Here is a 9,839-nt window from a genome sequence, read left to right on the forward strand (position 1 = left end):
TTATGGGTGTATTTGTGGCTGAGCTTATCTGCAATAATTTGTTGAGTCAGGAGAAGTGGATGGTGAGACTGTTCCTCCAAGCTGGTGCCTTTAAGTATGAATGAGATCCGTTGAATTGGCGATCTTGCTTCTGTCTGAGGATAGTCGGAAACAGGAATGTCTGGGGGAGGAAGTTGGCTGAGGCTCATTCCATATGTGCTAGAGAAAATATTGATTGGATACGGAAGCAACTTGGAGAGTTTCTTGAGGACTTGGGCTTTTGTTCCACATAAATGAGCAGTTTTTGCTCATTGTTTCTCAGTAATGTTCTTCTGGATCCTGTTTTTGCTTCGAAGACTCCAGTTTGCTTTGGGGAACCCCCAGGCAACTTCTTTCCTCTCTATTTGATCCAGCAATTGTTGCCACTGCTTTGAAGTGTTGAGTCTGCTGGCAAAGCCCTTGTCTTTGTAACCTTTGAACTGCAGTTGTGCAATGCGGGGCTAATGTCCAAGAGCACGAGGCAGTTGTACAGTACAGCACCAGGGACGGTCAGCGCGGCCCCCTCCTACTCCTCAATGGAAACGGAGGTCCCAACCACAGGCATGGAGAGGTGAGGAGAGGGCAACCTCGGGACGCAGACAAAGCCAAGAATCACTCTCTGAAGGAGCACCAGAGTACGATGTCCTGTGGGTTTCCAGAAGTGACATAAAAACTAAAAGCGGTCATAAGATTTATGTGGCTGATTCACAGTACTGACTTCATTATTCTGTGAAATGTACTGAATGGTTAGAAGATGTTTAAAGATGGTCCCAGTGTGAGTTATTAACATGGTATTAATAGCAGTAACAGAAAGAAAAGACCATAAGAAAATATATGGCATATGTTTCTTGTCACGCGTTCTTATTTTCTTGCTGAGGTGGCTGCACTGTTGAGGATGCATCAGACATCTGTTTTCCTTCTCCAGTCCCTTCTCTGTTTTAAAGGATAACTTGATGGGACAGGTACTTTTAGACAAAATACTTGATTGGGATGTCAGAAAGAAATCTTCTTGCTGGAACCTTAGAGAAAAAGTCTGAATCAGGTCTTCAGTGGTCCTTGGAAAGTATTGCTTTATACAAGTGATACTTGATATCACTGAATATACGTTTTCTACCCTGAAAAGGCTTAGTTCTTAATAAGAGGAGCTGCTAAATGAACTTTCCTTACGTGTGGCATGCATCGACAAAAACATTTTCTTTTCCCTGCCTAATTAACAGGATTGAAAGTTGACTACGGCTGAAGCTCCTTGTGCCTTTGGGACAGCATGGTCTGGAAGTTTTCAGTTTAATTGTGCAATAACCATGCAAAAATATGCAAATGATAAACAACTCTGAGGTGCTTAACATGGCAACACACACACAATTCTGATTCTCTAGAGCCTGTGTTGAGAGCCTGGAACAAGCCTGCACGAGGGACCCCATACCTCTGGGGTGCATTGCAGCTGGGCTGCCTTCACACCCGCAGTCAGTGGCCTAAACGGGTGGGCACGCAGATCTGCATTGCTCCCGAACACATGTACACATTTCTGGGGCATCCCAGAGCCTGCATAGGTGGGTTTTCCCCCATGAAGACCTCCACGTAAGGAGGAAAACTTCCTTTTGCTGAGAGCTGAGTGACAAACACTGCCATCCCGTGTCGTTGCATTGACTCAAATATTTTTAGCCTGAAGTTCTGTCTTAGAGATTAAACTCTGTATGCAAATAATATTAATATTCATGATCATTGCTTCTGCTGTTAGCATCACTTCAATATATGGGAAAAAATCACGTCCCTCTGCTTACTAAGGATTTCATTCATCAGGATGACTCTCCTTATTCCAGTTAAGATTTAATATGAATAGCTCCTTCTTCTGACAAAGCTTCATGGTCTTTCCAAATTACGTATCCTTTCTGTTACTGACATGTATTACAGCAACACAGTTTCATGATTTTCACCTCAAAATTTCTTCTGTAAAAAGGATGTGCTCTAATTCAGTGGGAAAAAAAATGGACGTGCACTGGCTTCGGGTTTAGACTTGTTTTAGTCCCTGTTTCATTGAGAAAAATTATCCATAATGATAGCTGTTGGGAGGGAGAAGTCAAGTGATTTTCGTAGTAAAATACTGAGTAAAGAGACAAGCAGACCGTCGTTATGGGCTTCGTAAAAAAAAAAAGGTTGTATGTTTGATTTTACTTCTGTCCAAAATGAAATCTGTTTTTTAGTATGTGTTTGTACTTACAGAGATGTTTTGGTTCATGTTTTCCCACTCGCCTTCATACCTGAATTATCCCATAGCTGCTAACACCTTGTGATTTATATCACTGTCTTGGTATATCTCTTTTGATAAAGTGGCATACCGTTGATTCCTTTATTTTCAGCATGCTCTTTGTCTTTATCACTTTTACTGCAAACCGCAGCAATTCATTCTTTCTCAGTCTCTGGTTCCTACAAGGTCTTGTACTAAAGGCAGGGTGCTGTGAGATTTGGGGCTTCATTTATCACAGCAGAATTGCATCAACAGTTTTGCAGCAAAGTGGAAAAGTTGGGAAAATACTGAGAAGCTGCACAAGCAGATTTCATACATCAGGCTCTATTAGCAAAAAAACAATTTTCCAATTTTACGCAAAAACAGAGCAACTTTTGTTTGCATGGAGTCCTGCCAAACCCACATTAATCGTATTTAATTTGCTTGCTTGGAGCCCAGATGAAAATGCTTTTCAAATAATTAGTTGACTGCAATCATGGAGATCCTAATTCAGAAAAAAAAGCCTTGCTCAGGAAAGCATACAAGCATGTGCCTGAGTTATGTTGAAGTCAGGGATGTAATAATTTAATTAAGAACCTTTCTGAGGTCTGGAATGTTCATTGGAGTCATAATGACCAGCATTGTCTCAACTTATGCCAGAAACAGCACCACTTGCGGTCTACTGATTAATGGTTTTCATGCTTTTTCTATCCTTGGCTTTTTCTTAACCACTTGGACAAGGATCTTCATTGCCAAGACTTGTTCCACACGTGTTATCATGTGGCAAATCCTCTTTTACACTACGAGTGCATTCAAAACCTGGCTGTACCTCTGTATCCTGTTATTGGCCTCTCCCTGTCCGTGAAGTTCCTCTTTGTGATGTCTGCCCAGTGTGTCGCTGCTTGCTGTCTGGGGATGGAAATTGGATCTAGTCTGGGGATGTCTGTTTACTTAGGTGCATTAGATGAAGTATCTCTTCTCTCTCTTGTTAGCCAGTAGCAAATATTCAGAGGGTTTCTACTTCCATTTTTTTTTTTCCACAAGTTCTTATGGTCCCTATGTTGAACCATGTTCCCAGTCTTGCCATGGCATTCCATGGCTCAGGCTCAGGTGTGTACACAGACTGCTAGGACATGCTGGCATCATGGGCATCAAGAGATCCTGGCTGAGGGGGCTCAGTATGAGCTGCAGGAAGCAGACCAGAAAGGTAGACTACACGTACCCTTGGTAAATCCTGTGCTGTCAGCAAGCACAATTTTGTATTGAAATTAAGGTGCCAAAACCCAGGTATACAGAACAGTGTGGGGTGATCCGATTAAAACAGTGTTTCCATAGCAATGAAGTAGTTATGTACTACGCGAATGGTCTGGAGTTCAAAGAGAATCAGAAGGAGAAGCTGAAGTTTCAGTATTTTCTGTGGTGGAAGTGGACCAGAAATACAGAGGGAAAGGCAGATGTTGAAATAAAGATAACATCAAGTGCATAAAAATTCATTCTCTTAAAAAATAAAAACCCTGTCAGAATGATAGTCAGGTAGCATTTAGCTCTTGATGACTAAGGTAAGAACAAAACGACTGCAAAAAACAAGCAAACTGGAAAGGTAAACAGCTGAGGAGAGATTTCCTGCAAAAGATAGCAAACAGTTTTTCAAATGTTCTTATATTTTGCCAAAACTTTACACTTTTGAAAATTCTACCTTCCTATAAGCTTGTCCACACAGATACACAAAAGCAGCCCACCCTTCAAGAGTAACTGTTTTTCCTCTCTCAGTACCCCACAAAAAAAAAAAAAAAAAAAGGCAGTGGAAATGTTTCAATGTGGGATGAACATACAAATGTTATAGATGAAGCAGCAGAGAAGTGACAAGGAAACGGAGAAAACTTTGCGCTGCTGTCCTTTTCCCCACACACGCTCATTTTCTTTCTTTGCATATTTAGCAGGGTTAAAACTATGTCAGACTCTACCAGCCATATGCTGGGGCTGCCTCTGGCTGCCGCCCGTTTCCAGGGCTGCTACGAGATACCCGCTGGGGCTGCGGAGCCTGATCCTGCTCTTGCAGACCACAGTGTAAATCGGAGCAGCCACAGGGTTAGCAGGGTCTGGCGTGGTGAGAGATGGAGAAGCTCATGCCCTGCAGACACAGCCTGATCCTTACGGCATGGTGTTGAAGGACCAGGAGGGTCTTTCATGTAAACAGGGCTTATCCTTATGGCAGGAGTGGGGGGCAAGATTTGTGAGCAGCGACACTTGTGCAGGGCTGAGTACAAGGCTGCTTGAACACAAGCTCCATGGTTTCCATGTTGCTCTGCAGCTGGTTATAGCATTTTTTTTTTTAACTGAAATGGGGTTTAAAGGGCAGGCCAAGGCCCAGTAACTAAAGCTCCATAGGTCTCTGAAATGAACCCATCTTTACAGACAAGCGTAAATCTTGCTATGCTGACACTGCGGCGATATATTAGTCCTGACAAATGGACCCTTAACACATCAGGGTCGATATTGACAAGGTGAGGGATTTAGTTTTTCTTCAGAAGCAGAGAAGAAGTTGATGGGAAGGGAGGCCATTCCCCAGCGTGCCTCTGAGAAGCTGCCGACACAAATGCACCGCCATAACTTTTGCTTATTGTGAGAAACTTGAAGGGCACAGAGACTTTTTGTACTGGGCTAGTGAGAATGCGCCTGCTCTTCTTTTGGTGGGACTTTATTCTTTTTACTTTTACCTTTCTCTAGTGGCTAATAACTTGAGATTTGTGTGGCTCCTGGAGACCTTCCAGCCGAGCTGACCCATGGCCATGCCCAAGCTGCGGGTGCGGAGCTGGGTGGGCTCCCGCCCAGCTGCAGTGCGGGGCTCGGCTCAGGAATAATGTGGGGGCTGGCACGGGGCTGGTGGCAGCTCACCCACCCTTCTCTGCACAAGGACAGAGGCAGCTGGCAGCCAGACCTGTGATGGTCCTGAGCAGATTCCTGCTTCCACATGAACTGGCTGCTCTCTCAACACCTGCTATGTATTTTGTATGTATACATGCATGTATGCAGCCCTAAGATGCAACTCAGGATTTTCCGCATGCTACACACAGCCACAGACTGTTGTTTTTTTCCTCCCAGCACTGAAAAAGTGAGTCTAAAGTGTTCCTTCAGTCAAGATTTAAATCCACCAGCTCCTCACCTAAATCAAGCTGCTCTCCCATGTTCTCCCAGTTCTTGACAGCCTTTGGCTGTGGGTGCCCTTCTCACCTCAGCAGTCTCTGATGGTGCTTGCTAATCCTCCATGGCTTAGGGGTGAAGGGGGGAGATGACTTTTCTAAACTCTCTGACCCCTTTGAGTGACAGTGGTTTGGTTTTTCCCCCATGAAGCGTGTCCCTTGTGGCAGCTTAGCCTTTGAAGTGGATTAGGTCTGGACACGGGAAGCGGGCATCAGGCAGAGTAGGAGCTCCTCAGCTACTGGGCTTAGGGGAGGAGAAGACAGGTGGGCTGCCAAAAACATCAGCAAGCTCAGAGCCCAGCAAGAGGAGGGGATACCCCCGTTACATGTGCTGGTGGCCAACACAATGCACCCCCACTGTGGTCCTCATGGGACTGGGGACAGGCATGTTGGAGGATGCTTCAGGCATCCACAGGCAGCAGGGACCTGTGCCCCTATCCATCCTCACTGAGGAAAGGAGACTTCCCGAAGCACAAGGACCCTCTGACCCTTTTGGACCCGACCAGCTAAGCCACGTCCCTGGGGTAGGGCCTGAATCCGCCTCTCTGCCAGGCAAGGGGGCATTGGATGCTTCCAGGAAGGTTATAGTTGAAGTTCCCTATCAGGCACACACGTGTTTATCTTGGAGAGCTTGAAAGAGTTATGAATCTGCCAAGTGCATATCAAGCCAAGGTGGAGAGCAGAAGAACAATCATCATCGCTGTGGCAGGCAATATATTATGGCTGGCTTGCCAGGTTGAAGAGTGAATGCAATTCGTCTTTGTGTTTGCTTTAGTGAGGGATAAGAGACTGTTTTGCTTGCTCAGGTGTTTTGAGTCTTTTAACTCAGTTTTTGTCTTGCTGGGTTTGGGAATTATCTCCTAAGTGTTTGTGCATTCCTCCTTCTGAAACTGGAGGTTATTTGTGTGTTTATTCGGAGTGAAGCAGGTCTGCTTTACGTGCTACTACTTCACTCTCTCGTTGATTGCTTTGCTGCTGCAGTTTGGGAGGGGAAGCAGCACAAAGAGGCTGAAGTGGTGTTTTTGTGTGGGGGGATGAAGCATGGGAGCGTGCTGTTTATTTAAGAATCTGTTGCCATGTTTGTTGAGGCAACGCTGGTTCATATACGTCTCTGCTGCTGCAAGTGAAGGGGATAAAAAGCAAGCATTCCAGTTCAGGTTAGAGGGCTTGTTGGCAGGAGTGACATCTGACAGGGAGACAAATAGGAGCAGTGACAATAAGAAAGCCAAATAGTGGCAAAAAGTTTGGCCTTACTTCTCAAGTGAGCTGTCTTCCTGCTAACATGGCTGTCTGCTACTGGATCAGAAGTCGTTTCCACCTGGCCAGGGCAAGGAGCACAGGTCTGCTGGTCCCTATCCACGTAGTCATGCCTGCAGTGTGACATTAATGCTAATGTGCAGCTGGTAATATGTTTTTTAGGGTTATTGACACTGACAGAGTAAGGATTTTGTAGGATATCTCTAGACACTCATCCTGCAGGGAGAAGGAACCACTCCATAATATTTCGCCACCCAATTTACCTTGAGATGTCACAGAATATTCCCTCCAAGTGGCCTGCACAAGTAACTGGATGGGTAGAGGACTTTGTTTCTTCATTCCCTGGGAATAATTCATCGGCTGACAGCTGTGCCTGCGAAATGATGAGGTGCCTCCCTCAGAAACAAGCCCTGACGATCCACTCAGCACCCAATTCGGTCGCGCTGCATCTGTGCACTTGTCGTGGCTCTGTTATGCAACCTCTGCGCCTCTACCCACAGTCTGCTGACATTCATTTATTCATTTGATTTCAGCTCCATGTGCAGCAACCACTGTCATTTCCATATTACGAAAGGAGGCTGGGAACATGTTGACACAAGGCTTGGACTCTTGTCTGTGCTCAGATGGCAGATGGGAAAAGCTCTGCACTCATCAAGGAAGAGAGGGTATTCAAGGACATTTTCCCTTTGGACTGAGGCTCTGTTGGGAGAGGTGAGCAGAAGGGGGACTTCTGTTCCATGAGAAAGGCTGGAATAAATATTTTGTCCTATTTTTGCAAAGTAAAATTCCAGCTTACACGACTGGGAAGAGACAAGAACATTGTAACATTCAGTACAAACAACTAAATTGCTCTGGTATTTCTGAAACAAAAATGAGCATGAAAGCTCAAGGAAGAAGTAAATCCTCTTGCTCTGGATGCCCCAAAGGGGTCCTGTCACCCACAGCGAGGACGAGAAGGAGCAGTGGGGCTGTACAACATAGCACTGCCAGCTCTGCAAGAAAACAGGGAAGCCCCCCCAGTGTCCTCCTGAAAGCCAGAGCTCCCCATCTCTCCCCTACAGCTCGGTGCCTGGAAACATCCACTGTGATATCAGAAGCGGACAGCCTGCAGTAGGCACACAGAAAAAGATTTGGGAATGATTTTTGGACTAAGTTGTTTCACGTTTGCCTGGGGCTGTGGGAAAGTGAGTTGGATAGTTCTTACTTGATTTCTCACTGTGCTCATCTATCTAGCTAATGCTCTTCAGTCTGCATCTCCTACATTTGCCACCCCCATCCCTAAGCTAATCTCTCAACCTGGCATAGGAGAAGTGTTATGGGTGCATTTCTCATCCATGTTACAGGATAAAAGCTGCCCTTCTTGTACCGTTTGGGGAGGAGGGAGAAGGTGGAGGAGCCCTCCACAAAGAGGTGAGGCCAGCAGGTGCCCTTTCCTTTTCTGGGGTTGTCTGCTTGTCCTGGAGGAAGATGAATCTTGGCTCAGAGACAAAACCACAAAACATCTATTGAATAATCTGCTACAGGTGACAAAGGCAGCAATGATAAGGGAAAAGAGAAACTTCCTGAAGGCAAAATGCAGGTCACCTGGAAATGCTGACTTCAGCTTTCTCACATCTCCATTTGACCTCCTGTCACAAACTAGCCAAAGCTCTAAAAGGACCCACTTTATCTCCCCACAGAGGGGAAACCTGCCTCCCTGCAACATTTATCTAAAGTGGTTATGCTGTAAAAATGTGATGACTGCCTCTGCAGCACTCACCTGCTTCTATAATGGGATAACTACAGATAAAGGTAAAGTGTTTTTAATTCTGTATCATTTTTAGGTTGCTGGTATGTAAATGTATAGGAGATGGGTTAATAAAACAAGTTGGAATTTCTTGTCGTGAGCTGTTGGAAGGACTTATCAACTGTAGCTGAATAGTACAGACTTGATCAGTATTTGTGGAATTGCTGGAGAGGAGATGAGGCAGAGGGCAAAGTGCAATGGCCTGTCCCAGCTCTGCGTGGTGACGGATGCTCAGGGCTAGAGCTCAGCACCACTTGTGCTTAGGCTATCGAGCATGGAGCTGTGGCTTCCAGCCCTAGCTCTGCCAGAGAGGTTTGTTTCTGGCGTCGTGTAACTCTTGTGTCACAGCAAAGAGAGACCAAAACTGTGTTCCCTTGCCTGCTGCCCTGAAAAGGCACTGATAGGAAACTTGTTTCTCTGAGCACCTGGGCACGTGGGGTGTTGCTGAACTCTCTGGTATCTCATGGGCTGGCTGAGGACCGAATCGAGCACCTAGTAAGCCTGGACTTTGCTATCAGCTTCCGCCCATGGAGGAGAATGCTTTTTGCTTAGTCTGCCTTGTGCTGTTAGACAAAAAAGATCAGCTGCTGTGTACCTGACCCCTGTCTGCAGCTGTGGAGGGTGGCAAAGGACACAGCTGGTGTCCCCTCTGTGGGTGAGAGGCCTATTCAGGAGCGAAACGGAGCTGTTCCCACACAAGTAGGTACTGCATTCAGGCGCTGGCTCTTAGCCTTTCATTCAGTGTGTTTTGTCCACAACGCTTCACACAAAAGCATTTTTCCAAGCACTTAAGGCACGGGCATTTCTCTATTGAATTTTTGCTTCTCTCCCCTCATTTGGAAAGGAGGGGATGCAGAACTATGCTGGTTCTCTAGCTCCCTGACATCTCTTTGATTTCCCATATTGTCCAAAACCCTCAGTCGGCTCAGTCAATGGCATACTCAGCCCTTCAGCCACGCAGGGAGCCTCAGCTCGCTCTATAGTCTTCAGATACCCAATTCTTTATATGCTGCTTTTTCTTTCCATTTTTATACCTGGCTTACAGCTCTAGCCTTCACCTTCTGGAAATCTTACCTGGTGTGCTCAGGTCTTAGTGGGAATATGTGCTGCTTGCTGAGCAGCCTCTTCAGCTGCTTTCTTTTGATTCATTGCTTCTTAGGATTCAGCCCCTGACTTTCCTGCTAGGTAGGATTGTAGCAGTTGAATCCAGCTGGATTCTTGTGTTAAAGTGCTGTATTCACTGTGCATGAAAATAACATTAACAGCCATGAATATGAAGGGGGTGCAATATTCCTCTGCCTAGAAAGGGGTTTTGACTCTGATTAAACTCTTCAAGACAGTGTTATTATCATAT

Source organism: Cygnus atratus, chromosome 10 (genome assembly GCF_013377495.2).
Source record: "Cygnus atratus isolate AKBS03 ecotype Queensland, Australia chromosome 10, CAtr_DNAZoo_HiC_assembly, whole genome shotgun sequence".
Lineage (NCBI taxonomy): Eukaryota > Metazoa > Chordata > Aves > Anseriformes > Anatidae > Cygnus > Cygnus atratus.